The sequence below is a fragment of the Nicotiana tabacum genome, chromosome 11 (genome assembly GCF_000715075.1).
Source record: "Nicotiana tabacum cultivar K326 chromosome 11, ASM71507v2, whole genome shotgun sequence".
NCBI lineage: Eukaryota > Viridiplantae > Streptophyta > Magnoliopsida > Solanales > Solanaceae > Nicotiana > Nicotiana tabacum.
Window position 1 is genome coordinate 10,921,638 of NC_134090.1, and position 23,130 is coordinate 10,944,767.

Below are 23,130 nucleotides of genomic sequence, written 5' to 3' on the forward strand. Positions count from 1 at the left end.
CAAAATGCACCGCGGTCCGCGGTACTTAAGCACAAGAAGCACTAGGGAGGAAGTCACTGCGGACCGCAAAAATGCTCTGTGGCCGCGGTAGGGCACCGCAGACCGCATAAAATGCATTGCAGCCACGGTGAAAATCTTCAAAGAACCTCCACTTTTTACCATTCAACACTGCGGACCGCAATGAAATTTTGCCCCTACAATAAGGCCATTGCGGCCGCGAAAAATGCATTGCAGCAGCAGTCCAAACTTCAGAGAGAATATTTTTCCAATTTGGTCCTGCACTGCATCAAAACAACCCTACACACATCTCACCACCAGTTAGTCCAAAAGCAAATCTTACACTAAAAAGAAAATCAAAGCAAAACAAAAATAAAGACACATGGGTTGCCTCCCAAGAAGCGCCTGATTTAACGTCGCGGCACGATGCAGATTACCATCAAATCACTTTAGATGGATCAGTGCCACCACTTGGCTATCATCAATCTTGCTAAGGTAGTGCTTGACTATGTTCCCATTAGCTCTAAAGACCTTCCCATTTTTGTTTTTCAAGTCAACTACACCAAACGGAGTCACAAGCACCACTTCAAAAGGTCCACTCTATTTCGACTTAAGCTTTCCCAGAAATAGACGTAACCGAGAATTAAACAAGAGAACCAAATCACCCACTTTGAACTCCTTGCCACGAGCATACTTATCATGAAGATACTTCATCTTGTCCTTATACAAGGACGAACTGAAGTAGGCATGAAATCGGAATTCATCAAGTTCATTAAGCTGCTCCACACAAAGATTTGCTGCCACATCCCATTCAAGATTCAGCTTCCTCAAAGCCCACATGGCCTTGTGCTCTAATTCAACCGATAGATGGCAAGCTTTCCCAAACACCAACTGGCACGAAGACATACCAATCAGAGTCTTATAGCAGTCCTATAAGCCCATAGAGCATCATCCAATTTCTTTGACTAATCGGTCCTATTTGCATTGACCGTCTTTGACAATATACTCTTGATTTCCCTGTTTAAGACTTCAACTTGGCCACTCGCCTGAGGATAATAAGGGGTAGAAACTTTGTGATTGAAACTATACTTTGCAAGCAAAGTGTCAAAAGCTTTATTGCAAAAATGCGACCCCACATCACTTATGATTGCTCGAGGAGGGCCATACCTAGTAAAAATGCTCTTCTTGAGAAATGCAACAACACTCCGGGCCTCATTATTGGGTAAAGCCATGGCTTCAACCCACTTTGAAACATAGTCAACTGCCACTAGAATGTATGTGTTCCCACACGAACTAACAAACGGGCCCATGAAATAATTGCCCCACACATCAAAAATATCAACTTCGAGAATAGTATTAAGAGGCATCTCATCTTTCTTCGAAATTCCACCCGCTCTTTGACATCTGTTGCATCTCTTCACAAGTTCACTTGCATCTTTGTACAAAGCTGGGCAGTAAATCCCACAACTAAGAACCTTTGAAGTTCTCCTCACCCTGCCATGATGACCACTATAGGGAGAGGAATGACAAGCCTCTAAGATACTCAATTGCTCCTCCTCTAGAACACACCTCCGGATCACACCGTCAGTGCAAATCTTGAACAAGTATGGCTCATCCTAATAGAAGTCCAACTATCCCTTTTAAGCTTCTTCCTTTGGTTAGAAGAGAGCTCACATGGGATTATACCAGTCACAAGAAAATTAGCAACGTCCGCAAACCATGGTATACCATTCACCGACACAGAAAGGAGTTGCTCATCGGGAAATAAATTATTGATCTCTATGACATCATGAGGCCTCCCATCCTTCTCCAAGTGGGAGAAATGGTCTGGCACTTGGTTTTCACAACCCTTCCGGTCCACAATCTCTAAATCAAACTCTTGAAGTAATAAGACCCATCGCATCAGCCTAGCTTTGGAATCCTTCTTCCTCATCATGTACTGCAGTGTGGCATGATCGGTATGAAATATGACTTTGACACCCATGAGATATGGCCGAAATTTCTCCATTGTGAACACAATAGCCAAAAGCTCTTCTTTAGTCACCGTGTAGTTCACTTGAGCATCATTCATTGTCTTGCTTGCGTAGTACACTGGGTGAAACATTTTATTCATTCCTTGACCCAAAACCGCCCCTACCACAACATCACTCACGTCACATATGATCTCAAAAGGTAAGCTCCAATTGGGTGCGGTAATAATAGGAATGGTGGTCAACTTGTGCTTGAGAAGTTCGAATGCTTGCATACATCCCTCATTGAACACGAACTTGGCATCTTTTTCCAATAACTTGCACAAGGGATTCACTACCTTTGAAAAGTCCTTGATAAATATCTGGTAGAACCCCGCATGCCCAAGAAAACTTCTAACTCCCTTGATTGAAGTAGGGGGAGGGAGCCTTGAAATTACTTCAATTTTAGCTTTGTCCACCTCTATACCGTGCTTTGAAATTTTATGGACAAGGACTATTCCCTCCTCAACCATGAAGTGACATTTCTCCCAACTAAGCACAAGGTTGGTTTCTTCACAACGGGCCAACACTCTATCAAGATTTTTCAAACATTCATCAAACGAGTCACCCACAACACTGAAGTCGTCCATAAACACCTCCAAAATGTCCTCCACCATGTCGGTAAATATGGCCATCATACACCGCTAGAATATAGTCAGTGCATTACACAACCCAAATGGCATCCTAGAAAAGGCAAAGGTACCATACAGACAAGTGAATGTAGTCTTCTCCTGATCTTCTGGAGCAATCAAAATTTGTTTGTACCCAGAAAACCCATCCAAGGAATAGTAGAAGGCACACCCAACAATTCTGTCTAGCATCTGATCAAGAAAAGGCAATGGAAAGTGATCCTTGCGGGTCACTTTATTCAACTTGCGGTAATCCATGCACACCCTCCACCTGGTGACAGTCCTGGTAAGAATCAACTCATTTTGTGCATTGGTAACCACGTTCATACCACTTTTCTCTGGCACACATTGCACCGGTGAAGTCCAAGAGCTATCAGAGATGGGGTACACAACCCCGACATCCAACCACTTGATCACCTCCTTTTTCACAACTTCTTGCATTGCCTCGTTCAACCTCCTTTGATGTTCCAAGGAGGGCTTTGCATCATCTTCAAGAATAATCTTGTGTATACAAAATGCGGGGCTTATCCCTCGAATATCAGCTAAGGTCCATCCAATCGCCTTTTTCCGTTTTTGGAGCACCGCCAATGTGGCATCTACCTGAATGTTAGTAATATAAGAGGAAAGAATAACTGGCAAAGTTGAGCTAGGGCCTAAGAATTCATACCTGAGGTGTGGAGGCAACGACTTCAACTCCAACATGGGAGGTTCCTCGATTGAGGGCTTTGTTGGTGGAGTCTCCCTATTCTCAAGATCCAAAGAGAGTTTTCGAGGCTCATAAGAGTAAGAGCCCATTCCATGTAAAGTATTGACCCACTCCACCCGGCCTTCATCCTCATTTACATCAAAATTTAACAATACCACCTCTAGAGGGTCCTCCACATTGATCATTGCACTAGTATCATCAACTATCACTGCCGTGACAAGATCCACAAAAGAGCACACTTCAGAACTGTTGGGCTGCTTCATTGACTTGCACACATGAAAGACCACTTTCTCATCATCCACCTGGAAGGTGTGTTCCCCTGCTTCTACATCAACTAAGGCCTTCCCAGTAGCAAGGAAAGGTCTTCCTAATATGATCGGAACCTCATAATCTACCTCACAATACAAGATCATAAAATTAGCTGGCAAAATGAACTTGTCTACCCGAACAAGGACATCATCTACAATACCAAGCGGCCTATTCATAGTTCTATCCTCCATTTGCAACTTCATTGAAGTAGCCCTAGGTTGCCCAACACCCAAAGTCTTGAAGACGCAGTAAGGCATCAAGTTGATACTTACCCCAAATCACATAGACTTTTGCAAAGTTTGCACTCCCAATGGTACAAGGAATGGTGAAGGCACCGGGATCTTCTAGCTTCGGAGCCATCGGGTGCACTATTACACTAACTTGGTGGGTCATCTTGATGGTCTCACAATCTATGGATCTTTTCTTTGTCATCAAGTCCTTCATGAATTTGGCATACCCCGACATTTGTTCTAGAGCCTCTACCAACAGCACATTAATCGATAAGCTCTTCATCATATCAATGAACTTCTTAAACTGGTTCTCATTTTTCTGCTTTGCAAGCCTTTGAGGATAAGGTGGAGGTGGCCTTGGCAAGGGGCCTTAGCTTTAGGCGCAACCATTTTCGGCATGTCTATTACGTGTTCCCTAGATGGGTTCACGTCGTTCTGTGTTTCCACCTCGGCATCTTTGATATCAATCCTCACTTCCTCATTCACATTCTCATCAATCACATTCTTAACCACCAAAGGGATCTCATCCTCTTGCAACTCAACTTCATCACTTAAAATTTCTTTTTGTTTGGAGGCATTCACATCACCGCCTCGTCCACTTCTTGTAGTTACCACCATTACATGCCCGAAATTGTTATCACCCTTCGGGTTAACTACCATATCACTATATAGAGCCCCCTTAGGGAGAGCATTCAAGGATTGTGAGATTTGGCCTAATTAAACCTCCAAATTTCTGATTGATGTATTGTGGGATGCCAACTGGGCATCAACGTCAGCATTCTTTTTCATCATCTGTTCAAACATCATTTCGATTCTCCCCATTTCATTGTTGGAAGAACTAGGACCTTGGGATGAAAATGGGGGTGGATTGTTCGGTTGTTGATACATTGGGGGCCTTTGAAAGCCTTGCCCCCGATTTCCTTGGTTGCCATTGTTCCAACCACCCTGATTGTTGTTTTCACCCCAGTTGTTATTGTTGCCATTCAATTACCCTTATTGTTCTGATTATTATTCTGGTTGCCCCAATTTGCATTTTGGTTGTTGTTCCCCCAATTACTATTCCCATATTGTTGTTGATTTCCCCAATTGCCTTGGGGTCTCCATTGTTGTTGGTTGGAAGAATTACCCCTTTGGCTCTGATAGTTGTTCACGTATTGCACTTATTCATTCTACTCGTCATACCCATCATCTTGGAACCACCACTATCTTGGTCATATGATCTGAACTCCCTTGGTTTTGTTGACCTCTTTTTCTTCTTTTGTTCACTAGCATGTTGACACCCTCCATAATATTTACTTGTCGTGGAGTTTGAACCTGCTATAATTGTGCCTTTCCTAGATGGTTCATTGTGGTTGTCAGTTCTGCTATTGCCTGCCCATGATCATGGAGCTCTTTGTGCAAGTGAATGACTGTGGGGTCACCTTGTGGTACATTGGCTCTACTTTGTCAAGCGGAAGACATGTCAACCATCTCATCTAATATTGCATTAGCCTCATCATAAAGTGTGTTCATGAAATTACCCCCGGCAAGTTGGTTCACTATGTACTGATTTGTTATGTTAATACCCCGGTAGAATGTTTGTTGTATCATTGCCTCAGTCATATCATTGTTGGGACATTCCTTTACCATGGTATGGTATCTCTCCCATATCTCATGTAGTGGTTCGTTAGGCTCTTGCTTGAAAGCTAAGATTTCATTCCCTTAAAGTTGCCATGTGCCCCAGCGAGAAAACCTTTGCTGAATTTATCCGCCAACTCATCCCAAGTAGTGATGGAATAGTTGGGAAGTTGTCCAAGCCAGTCCAAAGCCTTCCCTCTAAGTGAAAAAGGGAATAATCTCAACCGAAGTGCATCCCCTGACACATTTGTTTGTTTGCTCCCCCAACAGGTATCCACGAAACCCTTAAGATGTTTGTATGCATTCTAATGGGGAGCACCTGTGAAATACCCTTGTTGCTCCAACAAAGTCAGCATCACATTTGTAATTTGGAAATTGCTTGCCCGGATCCGGGGTAGGACAATTGCACTAGCATATCGTTGGTTTGGAAGCACCCGAGGAGCCACGTTTGGAAGTGGCGGGGGAGGGTATGGAACATTATCATTGGCATGTCAGCCTCTCGTTTGAGCTTGAGGAACTATAGGAACCTCATCATCAATATTATCATCTACCTCCTCCCCCGGCGGAAGATCTCCAAGAGGTGCGTTGTTTGCTACCATTTTGTACCTGAATTAGCGACACTCACAAATTAGTAACACAAAAGGAAAGAAAAGCAATACACAAAACTATTTAGATAGATAGCCAAAATCATTAGCTCCCCGGCAACGGTGCCAAAAAGTTATCGGGTCCAACCCTACACCACTACAAAGTGGCAAGAGCGGACGATGCAGCCTTTACCCGAGATGGTCGGGATCGAATCCACAAGGAGCTAGATTATTTTGGATTTGGATTCCTATCTAAACTAGCAGAGCGTAGTGCTCTTAATTACACTTCCAATCATAATTGTTCGTTTGTTACTTCTAATGTTATGCTAATAAGATGCTAAATTAAACTAAGTATGAATGCTTGTAAGGTTTTCTAAATGGTTAAAGAGGCACTAGGGAAGTGACTTTCTCCTAGGTGAATACTTGATGGGATCTAAAGCCTAAGGCAAAGTTGCTATGTTGAGGATTGCGATATAGCCAATGCGCGAAACTACTCACTCTATACCTCTCGGTAACTTGAGTGACTTTTCCCTAATTGACTTTCTCAAGACCAATTAGGTGTCAAAATTGTGCAAGAAATATAGGCTCAAGTCGGGTATGACTATCTCTAGGTTTAACGCTTTAATTGGGGCTATCAATCTCTTGAATACACCCCCAATTTCTTGTTGGACTGATTTTCCTATACTCAATCTCTCTTTCTCAAGAAGAACCCAAGTCAAAAAGACACAAATTAGTGTTTGCAACCACTAATTCAACATGGAAAACACAAATCAGTCCAAATATCAACTGCCCATTAACATCTAAGCCCTAAAATAAAAGACCCATCAAATACCCACATTAGGGTTGAGCCACAACCCTAGCTAATGAGCCTAGCTACTCATAATAATGGAAGAAATCAGAAATTTAGATGAAGAATAGCCCATATAATATGATTACAAACTAAGAATTGAAGATTCAGTGTTAAACTAGCTACAAATTACTCAAAATGGACTAAAACCGTCGTTCACATGCTCTGCTAAGATAAAGATGCCCTGAAAATGTGAAAAAGAAGTATATATACAAGGCCGAATTTTCTGGACAAAAATACCCCTAACGGAGGTACTGCAGACCGCGGAAAATACACCGTGTCCGCGGTGAGGCCTTTTGGCTTCGTTTCTAAGTCTCTGAATCTGGCCACCGCAGACCGTATAAAATGCACTGTGGCCGCGGTGGCTTCACTGCGGTCCGCACAAAATGGACCGTGGACCGCAATGGCTTCCAACTTCAAAACTCCCAGCTCTCTGAATCCCCTATCTGCGGACCGTATAAAATGGATTGCGGCTGCGGTGAGGCTACTGCGGCCACGAAGAATCAACCGCGGACTGCAATTCTTGAGCTTCCAAAATTGCATCTCTCTGATCTTTTCCACCACGGACCACACTAAATGGACTCCGACCATGGTTGGGTCTGTTGTGGCTGCAGTGGATTTTATGCTACAGTAGTGCCTTGACTTGTTCTTGGTACTTGTGTAGGTTTCACTCCTTTTTGAGCTGGTTTTGACTATTTGTCACCTTTTTGACCAAACCCTGCAAACAAGCACAACATGTAAGCTTTTGGGATTACTTGTATACATTTTTAGTCCAAAACTCAAGTTATCACACATGCAAAAAGGAGTATAAAATATACTATAATCCCTAGTTATCACATATGCTCCTCACGCCCGTAGAAAATATACATCTCTAACCGTGGTAGAAACCATCAAGAACTCTCTGAATTCCATTTACACAAAACCCAACCGTGAGGATTGAATCCTTCTAATTCAACCAAGATACGCATGTCACTAAAACCCAAGAGCATTACCGTGAAACATCTGTAGAAACTCATTACCTTATAAGCACCCAAAGAACTAATCATATCCTTTTCCATGCCGATCCGACCTACTACCAAGCTATCACATATATACAAGTTCCTTTGAATTTACCTTCAACTTGATACTTCTTCTCGCTATCACCTCACAATCCTCGACCCAAACTCACCACACGAGACTCAAGCATAATACTACACCATCCTAAAGCTCATAAGATGATGACTACTCTTTCAAATATCCCCAAAAGCACCACATTTGAAATACTTACCCTGAAGAGGCTTCCTATGAATCTAGAGCCATTACCTTCACCTTCCTGATACTGATGTGTAGAATCCATAATGATATAGAAATGCTACAAGTCTTGACACCCTTCGATGTAAACCCCCGTTCCTAGCCAAATATACATCATGAAGATCTCCATTTACTACGTGTAAACCTTAAATCCTTCAAAACCATTCTTGGGAGTCATCCACTCTACTCAGGTTTCAATTAGACTGATCAAATGAACCGAACGACTTGTGCCTCATTATAACCACAACACCTAGGGAAGTAATCCCACCTTAACGCAACCAAAAAATCCCTGCTCTATACACCATATATCCTTTACCAATAACAACTCAAATCATTCCGTGATTCTCATATACCCATGAAGCATAACATAACCTTTATTAAAATTCCTTTACTCGAACCATCCTTGATCTCAACCCCTGCAAGACACAACTGATTCACTAGTATACCTCAAACTAAAAAAAAATACAACACATAACCATGCCATCAACTCATCAATAGCGGACTCCCCCATTTGGCTCGAAGCCATAGGTCAAAACACACAAAACTCACAATTCACATACTCTACCACCACCATAATACCGTGGTGAGATTAAACTAAATCCTTCATAAGCTCGTGCAACACAAACCCTCTAGTACTTCAAATCATCTGAAAATCTCGTATTCATTCTTGTAACAGACAAGCCCACTCTCAAGCGATCCAATTTCAAATTGTAACACATGTCGCGTCCCTTTTTTTCCCTTCGCATGGAAGTCCGGGTTTCGACGTTCATGGGGTAAGAACTCGTTTTCTTTTGGGAATTGGGTATTTGAAGAGTCGCCACCTAACGGATTATGGTACGTTAGGGCACCTAGAGTAATTAACTCATGGACTAGTTTGCATTACCAGAGATTAGGGTAAGGGCTCGAAATAACCTTGAGGTAAAGGTGTTAGGCACCCCTCGCGGTCCACAACGACGGGTCTCGACCGAACTTAAACTATAGGAATTAGTCCTCTTACAAATAAACAATTTCAGCACGTATTCTCAAATAAAGGCATGTTTTCACATTCTAAATACATGTATGATTCAAGTAATGAAAACAAGGGAAAAGGCTTGAACAATTTGCACATATGTCAAGAAAAGTAAATTCATTTTAACAACGGGAGTTGGGAAAGAGGGTCCTAGGTTGGTTAGTCTACAGGATCATATCCACACAATGCCCGGTAATCACTCCTCAATGAGGGGCTATATGTGACATTAGCGCGTAGTTATTATATCCTTACTACCCAATTCCCTCCCCTTGGTCATAGCCTAAAGCGTTCTAGCAACCTTGAAAGATATCCTATGCGTGCACTACCTGTCCCTTCCTTGTGGCCCTGAAGGTATTTAGGTCCTCTAATTTAGGTAGTTCTAGACCATCCTAAGGTACTTAAAGGAAAAAAGTCTAGGCGTCAATCAAAACAGTTAGGACTGCATTTAAAGAGGGAACAATTAAAGGCTCACATTTTACCTCCATAAACAGAACAAGTAAGTGCACGTCTCAAACAACAGTTTCAGGTATTTATGAGAAACCCTTAGAATATAATATCTAGGTGAGCAGAAAGTATATAGTATTGAATTAGGACCAAAGTGTTAAAGACCTATTTAGCTTGTCTACTGATTTTAAACCTGTGGAATATGAGCAATCATAGATAATAGAGCATAGTTTCACAGTTGCAGGATTTTAATCGCCCTATAGGCTTGCATAGGCATATAATAGTGATATCCTATGAGCATGGTATCTATTATTGATTAGGAATGCAGTAAAACAGTAAACAATTTTAAACGAGTAATTTGGATCATATAGGCATGCTTTCTAGTAATATTAAGGCAGCGTTGAAAACTTATTAAAGAAACAAACATATTAGTTAATTAAACCGATTCAGAGTCTACAAACATGAGTTACAGTTAAACTAAGCTGGTTTCAGATCTTATAGGTATGATTTCTAGTTAGACATAAGGCGAAGCAAACAGAATTTATTTGGCCAAAGCGAAATCCCTATAGGCATGATTTCTATTAAAGCTGATTTAGACCTTATAGGCATGATCTCTATTATTAAAGCTGATTTAGATCCTATAGGCATGGCTTTTAATTGTGTGGAAGTAAAACAAGCATAATTTATTTAAACCAAAGCAGATCCTATAGGCATGTTATCTAACAAACACATTTGAATCGACATGGACCCTATAGGCATGGTATCTACCCAACTTTACCCACGATATATAACTACCCTCTCTTTTCACTCCTCGCCCCAATATTTGTTTACAATTAATTATTAAAGACTAAGAATTGAATAAATTACATAAATAGAATAGAAATTAAGTTATAGGGAGCCTGAAGTAGGCCCAAAGTGATTTCCAGGCCTCCAATAGTCTCAAATGCGCAAAGTTCCATAGCCAATTTCATGTTTAGGTGTGTCAGAGTTCCCTAAGGACCTCAAGGATCCCGGGCAGTGCTCACACCTAGACTTTTCTCAAATAATAATTGATTTATGTCTAGTGTGGAAGTGTCAGCCCTGATATGCCAGAGTTCAGAGAGATCTGAAGGGCCTCTAAGCAGTACACATACCAGAGGGGTAAGACTTAATAATCTAGGAGTAAGTGAAAGTGCATAATGGTTTGAAAGAGTTTAATAGACAGTATAAAGAAAGGTTTTAGGAAGGAAAGGATTTTCTGAAAACCAGTCCTGATTTAGTAATAAAACAGTTTGAGGAAAATGTCAAAAACAATTTGCAATCAGCACACAAGTCAAACAGCTTTAGGAAGTACTTTGGCAAATAGCTTTCACACAAGGGAAGAGAGGTTGGGAACATAGAGAGTACACCTTAATGGAGCACACAAACAACAAGATACATAGAGTTTTTGAGGGGTTCTATAGAACTAATAGGTTAGATAAAATGCAGGTCATACAACAAAGATCACAACAGAAACATATTGAAGCCACTCTAGGGAGAATAACTAACTTAGCAGGAGTGAGGCAGAACAGGCAAAGACTTAGATGGGCATGTTAGGCAAGTATTAACAGGTAAAGGCATGCTAATTGTCCAAAAGCAGAGTTTAGGCATGCTAGATAAACAGTAGTCAGTCAAACAGGCTAGTTACATATGTAGACATGTTAAACAAGATAGCAAACAAGCAAGTAAAGTGGAAACATGCTAATCACAGATTTTGAATAGGCAGTATTAGGCATGTTGGGTAAGCAATAAACAGAAGTAAGAGTGGACTCAGGCCATATGAACAAAGGCAGTAAATAAACACATAGGTTTAGATTTTTAAAATTAATCAGAAGCATACCTAGTTAAAGAAAGAAAACACAAGATGTGAGAAAGGTATTGTGCAATTTCCAGCCTTGGCTTGCAGCCGGCTAGAATGACAGAGATCACAAGTAGTAGAGAGAGCAGAGAGCCTTTTTTAGAGTGTAAACGTGGTAGTTTCTAAACTATTGTTCGTGTCTAGAAGTGAGAATATGTATGGGCATATATAGTAATCAAGAGTTAAACAAAATAAGGTAAATAATAAATTATCTAGCAATTAGGAAAATTCACAGAATCAGTCACACACGTGAAATCAGTAAAGTATTTCCCTTAGTCAAGGGATAATCACTCAACGGTAAAAGTATGACAGATATTTAAGGAAGGGAATCAAGTAAGACATGGGTATAGAGTAGGTAATTAGGGGTGAATGAATAGGAGTTAAATTAAGGAAACAATTAGTAAGAATCAGCAAATAACAAATAAGGTAAGAGAAAACTAATTAAGGCGAGAAGTTCAATCAAACCGAGTAGAGAAGTAAGATCAAAGGTTTTGTTGAGGAATAGAGTTCGAATCAACCAAAATAAGAACTTCAGAATAGTCAAGGGTTCAATTAAAGAGAAAATCACGTAAAGAGTCAGCAAGTCTCGCAAACAAAATAAGGCAAGAAAGGAATAGTCAGGACTCAACACATAGGTTTTAACGAAGCAAATTGGTAAATCAAAAATTCAAAACAATCCTGATTTAAGGAGAAAAATATTGCTTTACCATGAATAGATAGAATGAACATAGACATATAAAATCAGTAGAAAAGTTGAACCAAGAAACTTAGTAGAGGCATATTAGGATAAAAAAATCACAAGACATCTAATTGGCTAAAGAAAAATCACAAGAACCAAAGCAAGGACAAAGTCGGTACACAAGTAACTCAGAAACCAAACAAAAAATATCGAAAAATTAGGGCTTTTAGTATAATCGAGTTAAGGTTAGAGCAAACCTTACGAAATCGGTCAAAACATATATAGGAAACAGAAGATTAAACACTCAAAATTATCAAATGTTTTGGAAAAAGAAATTTCCGAGAAACCCTAGTTTAGAAAAATGGAAAACCATTCGAAAATCAGAGAGTTCTTGTAAAAATCAGAAGGTTCTTGTAAAACTCATACGAAATAGGTTCGATCTTTCTCAGATCTTGCACAGATCTGAGAAGTTCAAAGGACAAAAATTAGGGTTTCGAGAAGAACAACATAGAGGTGAAGAAGCAAGCTTAGAAATCCATAGATCTAAGGCGATATAGGAAGATCTTACTCGGAATCAAACCGGAACAGCCTGAAACAGGCAAGAAAGGGCCATAGATGCAAGCAGACTAACCCTGGTCCTTTGAGGACCATGGAGATGGTGATACCGGTACAGGAAAAGCCATTAGAGGCTTGGGGGTGGTGAGAAACCACCATGGACGACCATAGATGAGTGCTGGCGAGGGCGTATTAGTGTTTAGTCTTGAGAGCATTTGAGAGAAGAGAGGATTAGGTGACGGCGGGGAGGGTGTTAGAATGATTAGGGTTTGGGGGGGTATAGGTTAGTTTATTTTAGGAAGGGGGAATTTAGTCCATTGATCACAATGATCAACGACCAGGATTTAACTAGAACTGGGCAGGGTAGATGTTGGGTTTGGGCTGGGTAGATTTTAGGCAGGATTTAATTTGAAATTGGAGTTAGAATTGGGCTGGGCAATTAGGCTAAATTTGAAAATAGGGGCCATTTTTAAATACCTTATTTAATTGATAGAACAATTTTTAAAAATGGTTAATAAATTATTAAAAATAATTTTCATGCATGGAAATATTTTAAAGTAATTACGTAATATTTAAAAAATATAAAAGGCTATTTTTCGGTAAAATAATATAATAATGCATACATAGGCTATAATTGCAAAGTAATTGCAATTGTATCCTAAAAATACAGATATGACTATTTGTGCAATAATTGAAACTTAATACGAATGCAAATGATAAAAATAAGCCACAAAAATTATTAAAACTATTTTGTGATGCAATTTAGTGATTGTTTTATAAAATAAATGCTGGGAGGAATTAGTTAAAATATTAAAAAAATGCAGAAATTGTATGAAAAATACTAATTGATGCTCATTCATAGTTTTAAAATATTATGAGAAAAATTGGGTATCAACAACACATATATTTCACTGGTAATAGAGATCCCGCTACAAAACAACATAGGAATCACACCACTTCAGAACACTCCGCAGGAGATAACCCACCTGCTTCGCCTCAAACTAACACCTCTTTATACTCTTCCACTGTCATAAACATCACGCAATCACTTAATCTTCTTGAGTCTGAACTAGTATCGTAACATGAAATCTACTCTACTCCCCCAACTAGACAACATGACAAGATCCTTCAACACTCGCACAATTCGGGATATACATCAAATCACGATGTAAATCAAACACCAAATAGTTCCTTCTACCTTCAAGCAACCCCTTCTCGTCACATTCAAATCAAACGGACACCTCTTGCCGTCACATCATATTCATCACATAGCCATCTGGTCATCACTCCCACTAATAGGGACACTATCGAATATATAAATCCAAAAGCACACGTTTACACAATCAACACCTCAGTGCTCAAGCTACAGGCAAAACCCGGCCTCAAGTCTTCCAAACTGGACCAACATCAACACACAAGATCACATCTCGCCTCTTGATCAGGGAATCATAAGCCATCGACGCACATCTAATACTAAGCACTCATACGCGCATACGAACGCATGAAAGGAATATCAAGAGTTACATTTCAAGCTGAATCAATGACGCACGAAAAGAATTCAAGAATGTGGGATTTCCTAAAGGTTCTGCAGCCTCTAGAGGATAAATACAGACATCTCCGTACCGATCCGCGAGACTCTACTAAACCTGCTTATGACTCGTGAGACCTATGTAACCTAGGCTCTGATACCAACTTGTCATGACCCAAAACTGACCCAGTCATGATGGCGTCTATCGTGAAACTAGTCCAGCCGACACAAATTCCCAAAACCAACCAAACATTTATAATAATTCATTTAAATCCATTAATTAGATAAAATACCAAATATGAGATAAAATCAACAGTGCGGAAACATAACACAACCCGACATCGGGGTGTCACTAGTCATGAGCAACTACAACTCATCTAGGAATAAGAAAGGACAACATAGTCTGAAAACAAAAAGCTATTACATAGCTGAATAAGATAGGAAGGAGAAGCACTGGGCTGCGAATGCCAAGCAACTACCTAGTCAACTCCGGAGACCTGCTGGATGACTGACCAACACTCACTATCGCGCCACGAGACTCCTGGATCTGCACAGAAGGAATAGAGAATAATGTGAATACACCAACTCGGTAAGTAATAAAAGTAAATGAAAGCTAAGCAGTAAGAAAACACATAAACCACGTCATAACGCCACAACAAATACAATACAATTCCAAAACAGTACAGAAATCATTTACTTCATGAATCAAACTCGATTTCAGTAAAACCTTTTAAAACAACTTTCAATAGTTTCAACGAGTGATGAAAAAACGAGTGATGAAAATAGTGAGAAAAAGATAAAAACGTAAATAGCCCCTCGGGCAAAATATGTACCATAAACTGCCCTTCAGCCATAATATCAACAGAACCAGCCTCTTGGGCTACCTCACAATTACTCGTAATCATCCCCTCGGGCATGACATGTATCAAGAATAGCCCCTCAGGCAACAATATGAAACAACAACAGCCCCTCGAGCTACATCACATCACTCACACTGGGTACCCGTGCTCAATATGGGTGTTTAGACTCCGAAAGGGCTCCTACAACCTAAGCGCTATAACAAGACATCTCGTGTCATAATCAAACAGGCCCTCGGCCTCATAATAATCACAAGCCACCTCGTGGCATAACAAATCAGGCCCTCGGCCTCATAATCATGAAGCAGTAACAACCTATTGCAGCACGCAACTCGATACTATAATATCCTCACAACACAGGCCCTCGGCCTCACTCAGTTAGAAATCTCTCAAGCCACTCGGACAACAGTAAAAACATGACGCTCAACCCAAAATATAATTTCAAATATCAAAACGGAGTAAATATGGCTGAGTTATGAAAACAGTAAAGTACAACATGACTGAGTACAAACATGAAGTCAAAATAGTAAAGAATAGTGGTGAAAAGCCGTTAAGGGTCCAAAATAGTTGGCATGAGGCCTAAATATGGCATTCAGCCCAAAACATAATAATAATTTCCAAAATAGTTGGCAGGAGGCCCAAATACGGCATTCAGCCCAAAACATGATAATAATTTTCAAAATACAACGATATCAAACAGGTTTTAATCAAATATACGACTTAATAGTCGTACAAGATGGACCGAGTCACAATCCCCAACGGTGCACGACCCCACGCTCGTCAACTAGCATGTGCGTCACCTCAAAGTAGTACAACGATGTGAAATCCGGGGTTTCATTCCCTCAGGACAATATTTACAATCATTACTTACCTCAATCTGGTCCAAACTCTAGACCACGATGCCTTTGCCTCTCGACTCGGCCTCCGGATGCTCCAAATCTAGCCAAAAATAGATTCATACCATTAAAATATGCTAAGGGAACAAGCCCACTCGAAATTAACCAATATACATAAAAAAAACCGAAATTGGCCAAACCCGACCCCGGGCCCACGTCTCGGATTCCGCTAAAAATCACAAAACTAGAATCCTTACACTCTCACAAGTTCATACATACCAAGCACATCAAAATCCGACCACAAATGACCCCTCAAATCCCTATATCAAAGTCTCTAATTCCAAGCTCTATCTCTCCAATTTTTAACCCTTAATTTTCATAAATTTCAAGCTTAATCAGTGAAATAACACAATAGAAACGAGTTTTAGTTCCAAGAATCTTACCTCCACGAAGTTCCCTTGAATTCCTCTTCAAAAATCTTCCCAAAAGCTCCAATATCGGATAAAAATGGTGAAGAACAACTCAAATTTGGCGAAGGCCATTATTTATATGTTCTGCCCCAGTAATACCACACCTGCGGACCCGCACATGCGGTCCCAGGTGCGCACCTGCGGAAATCACTTATCCGCCCCAAACTCACACCTGCGCTCAAACACCCGCACCTGCGCCATCGCAGGTGCGCCCAAATATCCACATCTGCGGCTCCAGTCCTTTTCCACTTTGGCCGCATCTGTGACGCCTTTTCTGCTTCTACGAGCCCAATCCGCAGGTGTGGTTATGACAGGAACTTCAGCAGCTGAAACATGCTCAAACTTAACTCCAATCTTTCCGACAACCTCCCGAAATCATCCCGAGGCCCCTAGGACCTCAACCAAAGATGCCAACAAGTCACGTAACACTATTCAAACTTGCTCCAACCCTCGGAACACTCAAAACAATGCCAGAACACCAAATCACCCTCGGATCCAAGCCTAAGAATTCCAAAACTTCCAAATTCCACTTTCGATCAAAAAGTCTATCAAACCTCGTCCGAATGACCTAAAATTTTGCACACACTTCCCAAATGACACAACGAACCTACTCCAATTTTCGGAATTCCATTCCGACCCCTATATCAAAATCTCCTCTACCAACCGGAAAATACCAAAATTCCAGTTTCGCCAGTTCAAGCCTAAATCTACCCCGGACCTCCAAAACACATTCCGATCACGCTCCTAAGTCCCAAATCACCTCACGAAGCTATCCGAATCATAAAAACCAAGTTTTGAGATCATTTACTCACAAGTCAACTTCCGATTGACTTTTTTAACTTTATAATCAACTTAAAAGACTAAGTGTCTCATTTCTCTCTACAATCATTCCGAACCCGAGCCAACCAACCCAACAAAACATAAAAGAGTTGAACCACACAAAATGAAGCAGAAATAGGGGAAACGGGGCTAAACTCTCTGAACGACCGATCGAGTCGTTACATTCTCCCCCACTTAAATATACGTCCGTCCTTGAACGTGCCTAGAGTTGTTCCAAAAGCCAGCAAATCGTTGTATAACCTTACCATGCACATACTCCTAAGGCTAAAGTAAATTTAACTGAAGTCAAAGCTGATGACATAATTGCTGCAGTTGTTTCCCAAGTGGACCTTGTGGCCAATGTGAAAGATTGGGTGTTAGATTCGGGTTCCACTAGGCACATATGTGCTAATAAAAAAGACTTTGTGTCTTACACCCAAGTTGAGGAAGGAGAAGAGGCTGTATATCTTGGTGACTCAAGGACTACTCTAGTTATTGAAAAAGGCAAAGTTCTTCTCAAACTCACATCTAGCAAAACTTTGGCATTGAATGACGTGTTGCATGTTCCTAGTATCCGAGCCAATTTGGTCTATGTGGGATTATTATGAAAAATAGGGGTGAAGGTTTCTTTTGAATCTGATAAGGTCGTGTTGATCAAGAATAATAATTTTGTTGGAAAGGGTTATTATAACCATGGATTTTTTGTACTCAATGTTATGAATGAAAATGCTAGTACTTCTGCTTACTTGATTGATTCTTTTAATTTATGACATGCTAGACTAGGACATGTTAGTTTATCTTATATTAAGAAAATGCATTCCGAAGGTCTCATTTCAAATATTAATTATTCTAATATTGATAAGTGTGAAGTTTGTGCCGAAGCTAAACAAACTAAGAAATCATGTGCTTTAATATTTAGAGAATCTGAATTATTAAGTTTAATCCAAACTGATTTAGGAGACTTGAAACAAACTATGACTAGAGGAGGAAAAAAGTATTATGTGACTTTTATAGACGATTTTTCTAGATATACAAAAGTCTATTTGTTAAGAAATAACGATGAAGCTTTTGATAAGTTTTTAATTTATAAATCTAAAGTAGAAAATCAATTGGATAAGAAAATCAAAAGAGTTAGATCCGATAGAGGTGATGAATTTATTTTGTTAAATGATTATTGTGAGAAAGAAGGCATAATTCAAGAGATAACTCGCCATATTCTCCACAATCAAATGATGTAGCGGAAAGAAAAAATAGGACCTTAAAGGAAATGATGAATATCATGCTTGTTAGTTTTGGTGCGCCAGATAATCGTTGGGGTGAAGCCATTTTATCTGCTTGTCATTTACAAAATAGAATCCCCTATAAGAAAACCGGTGAAACTCCTTATGAGTTGTGGAAAGGGTATTCCCCTAATTTGAAATATTTGAAAGTGTGGGGGTGCCTTGCTAAAGTTATATTATACGATCCTAAGAAAAGAAAAATAGGATCTAAGACATCTGATTGTATATTTATTGGGTATGCTGAAAGTAGTGCAACATATAGATTTTTAGTAGTCAAAAGTGATGTGCTTGAACACAATACTATTGTTGAAACAAAAAATGCTGAATTTTTTTAAAATGTTTTTCCTTTAAAATTTGAGAAAATTTATGATGCTCCTATTATTACAAGTGATAGTATTACACATGTTCCAATTATTCAAAATGACTTTGAAAGTGAGGATTTAAGAAGAAGCAAAAGACCAAGAAAAAAAATCTTTTGATAATGATTTTTTACTTATCTTGTGGATAATGAACCTTTAACATATTCTGAAGCTATTTCTTCGTCTGATGTCTCATTTTGGAAAGAAGTTATTGATGTAGAATTAAATTCAATTTTACAAAATAATACTTAGATTTTAGTTGATTTACCTCCGGGAACTAAACTCATTTGTTGTAAATGGATTTTTAAGAAGAAACTCAATCCGGATGGTTCCATTGATAAATACAAAGTTAGACTTGTTCCATTTTGATACTTATGCTCCTGTAACTAGAATTTCCTCAATTCATGTTTTACTTGCCTTGGCTTTTATTTATAAACTTTTTATTCACCAAATGGATGTTAGAAATGCATTTTAAATGGTGATTCGGACAAGGAAATTTACATGGAGCAACCTGAGGGTTGTATAGTGTCTGACCAAGAAAATAAAGTATGTAAATTGCTAAAATCTTTATATGGTCTAAAGCAAACACCTAAACAGTGACATGAAAAATTTGATCAAGTATTGATTAATGATGGTTTTTCATCAATTGAAGTAGATAAATGTGTTTATACAAAATATGTAGATGGTACATGTGTTATTATTTGCCTTTATGTGGATGACATGCTTATTTTTAGTTCTAGCCTTGATTTGGTACATAAAACCAAATTTTTCTTGTCTTCTAATTTTGAGATGAAAGACATGGGAGAAGCTAGTGTTATTTTAGGCATGAAAATTATAAGAGATGACAATAGTTTCATGTTGACTCAAGAATATTATGTTGAAAGAAGTCTTAAAATTTTTGATAATTTTGATGTGATACCTATAAGCACTCCTTATGATGTTAGTAGTCAATTAAAAAAGAATAAGGGAGATGTTGTAGATCAAAATAAACATACTCAAATTATTGGTAGTGTAATGCATTTGATGAATTTCACTAGACCTGATATTGCATATGTTGTGTGTAGATTGAGTAAATATACTCAAAACCTGAGTCATGATCATTGGAATGCATTAGTAAGAGTAATGAAATATTTGAGAGGTACCATGAACTATGGTATTAAATATAGTGGATTTCCCACTGTACCAGAAGGATACAGTGATGCTAACTGAATCTCTAATTCAGATGAGACAAAATTCACTAGTGGTTATGTGTTCACCCTCAATGGGGTGTGTGGCATGTAAATCAACTAAACAAACATAGCTAGATCTATCATGGAATCAGAGTTTGTGGCATTGGAATTAGCTGGCAATGAGGCCGAGTGGTTAAAGAACCTTTTGGCGAGTATTCCACTAGGAATTAAACCGACACCTTCTGTGTCGATGCATTGTGATTGCCAAACTGCAATAGCCATTGCCAAAAATAAATTCTTAAATGGAAAACATAGACATATCCGATTGAGACATAATATGATAAAGCAGCTGCTGAGAGATGGAATTATTTCCATAGATTATGTGAAGTCAGAAGTGAATTTGGCCGATCCTCTGACTAAACCTTTGGGAAGAAAATTAATATCTGAAACATCGAGGGGAATGAGACTATTGCCAATTTGAGTTATATCCACAATGATGGTAACCCAACATATGTGATTGGAGATCCCATGAAGTAGGTTCATATGGGTAATAACAAGCCATTAGTTGATCAAATATGCACCATTAAATTATGTCCCTTCCTATGGTGTGTGTATATAGTGCATGACTGCAAGGAATGAGAGGCTGAGTTATTAAACTCTTAATCCAATAATCCATAGTTTTTTTATATGTGGTATATTGTGCTGCAGAATACACTTGATGAATGTACCTATATGAGTGTGGAGTGGGGTCGCTCCTATGAAATTTATGGCAAAAAATTTCTAGAGCACTCATGAAAACCAGGCGCGCAAAACCGCGACAAACAATAAAGTGTGTGCGGGTATAATGTGATAGATAAAAACTAAACTTACAAAAGAATTCTTGGTTCATAGAAGTTCTAAACTTCACCAACTGTTCCGTAAGGTTAATCTTATTTTATCTAGGTTTGGTTCATAGTCCAAGAGACACCAAATTCGACGCATTATGCTCATTTGTGAAAACCCAACAAAATTTTTTATTTTATTATAATATTTTTTTTGAGCTATGTGGGGGATTGTTAAAAAATAATAATTTTAATAGCTCAAAAGAATATTTAAATTGATGTATAGATTCATTTTTTTAATGGGTCTTTATTAGACAAATCAGTTTGATTGTATTTTAATGTGTGTAAAAGTATATTAGAATAACTTTGAATATAATATTTTATTAACATTGAATGGATATCAAAATCGGGTATGTTTTTGTAACTTTGAAATTGACCAAAATTGGTCTTGTATAACCGTTTCCTTAATGTCTAATTTGATAACTTTTCATTAATATTTTGAGAATAACAGTTCTTTGGTCTTAAATGACTATAACGTTGATGGTATTGAATTCTTAATGCATTTTAACGTTTCTTTCATTATTGTCTTCTTTGGACTATACATAGAGCTATCAACTTGTGTTTATGGTAGTAGAGTGAAAAAACAAAGTTAAAACTTTTCTACCATTTTCTTTTATGTTGGGTTTTCTTCTTAATCGTTGTTGTTTCTGCTCCTAGTTATACTAGAAGAGTTTGTTGAATCCTGGGAATACGCCTAATAGTATTCATCTTGGTGTGGGGGAAATATCCTTAAGGACAGTATCTTTGACACACCTCAAGCTAAACCTATTATTCTCCATAGTCATTCAATTTTTTCCAACAAGCTTCTTTTTGTCAAAATAAACCGCTGAACATTTCTGCCCTTCTGGTCAAGGGCGGAGCCACGGTGTTGGTTGTGGGGTCGGTCGAATTCAATAGCTATTATCCAAACTTCGTATTTGCATTAAGAAATTCAATGAATATATACAAACAATAACTTCAAAAAATTATAATTCCGAACTCATAAGGTTTAAATTCTAGTTTCGCCTTTTGTCGTAGTAGAAAATTGGAGAAGAACGCTTCAATAGGAAGAAAACAGGTTTTGAACTTCGTATGTTTTCGTTCAGAATTGTGGAAATATACTCTCAGAAGTGATGTGCAATTAATACATGGGACAAAAAGGCCTCTTCGTTACTGTTGACTTTTCAGACAGCAGCAGCAACAGATTGAATTTGGACTTTGGACCAAAAGAGTCATTTTCAAAAGACTGAAATGAATGTGACCAGATTCATTGTTTCAAACCATTACTAAAGCATTATGAGTGTGTCAAGTCTGAAAAAATATTTTACAAAAAAAAGAAGATATACTCCTATAGAAGATTAATAATAATAATAAAAGAATAGAAAAAACAATGAATTCTATTGATCAGACTCATTAATTCCGTAACTTTGGAAAAAAGTTCTATAATTCCATTAAAAATAGATAGAAAGGAGTTTTTTATTTTTTATTCTCCTTTGTTGGAGCCATTATTGTTCCTTTGGTGACCCGACACCACGAGACCCTGGAGTTATAGGAGGGGGGAGGGGGGAGGGGTTGCTCACCGCCTGAGCAACCTCCTCCTGTCGATAGAAGGGAAAATATTGCTTTAGAAAAGAAACAATAGTTAAGAAACAACAGTTTTTGACTTTCCATAATTGACTCCTAAGCTCGATGGAACTTGTGGTTTAATTTGATGCAAATTAAAGAATCTTACTAGGGCTTGATATGCCGTGAATCCTCTTGAAAGAGAGGGGCGCCTTCGGGAACGCGGGCACAAGTGGTGCATAGTTGTCATCAGCTCGTGCTGTAAGGTGTTGGGTTAAGCCCAACAACGAGCGCAACCCTCGTACTTAGTTGCCATCGTTTAGTTTGGAACCCTGAACATACTGTTTGTGATAAGCCGGAGGAAGGTGAGGCCGACGTAAAGCCATCACGCCCCTTATGCCCTGGGCGACGTGCTATAATAACGAAAGCAATTTGACAAAAATTTTGATTGAAGATTAAAAATAATGTCTATATATTTGGTGAGTAAAGTAAATTTAATGTTTAAAATATTATAAGGAAAATGACTTCGATCAACAAATGAGACAAGTTATTTTCCTCCATTTGTTGAAAAATTTGTCAACCAAACATTAGAAATAACTATTTAATCA

The 23,130-nt window shown here is 38.8% G+C and overlaps 1 pseudogene; it reads left to right on the plus strand.

Moving 5' to 3' along the window:
- Positions 1-22,645: 22,645 nt before the first annotated feature.
- On the plus strand, positions 22,646-23,047 carry LOC142166735 (18S ribosomal RNA; annotated as a pseudogene).
- Positions 23,048-23,130: the final 83 nt, after the last annotated feature.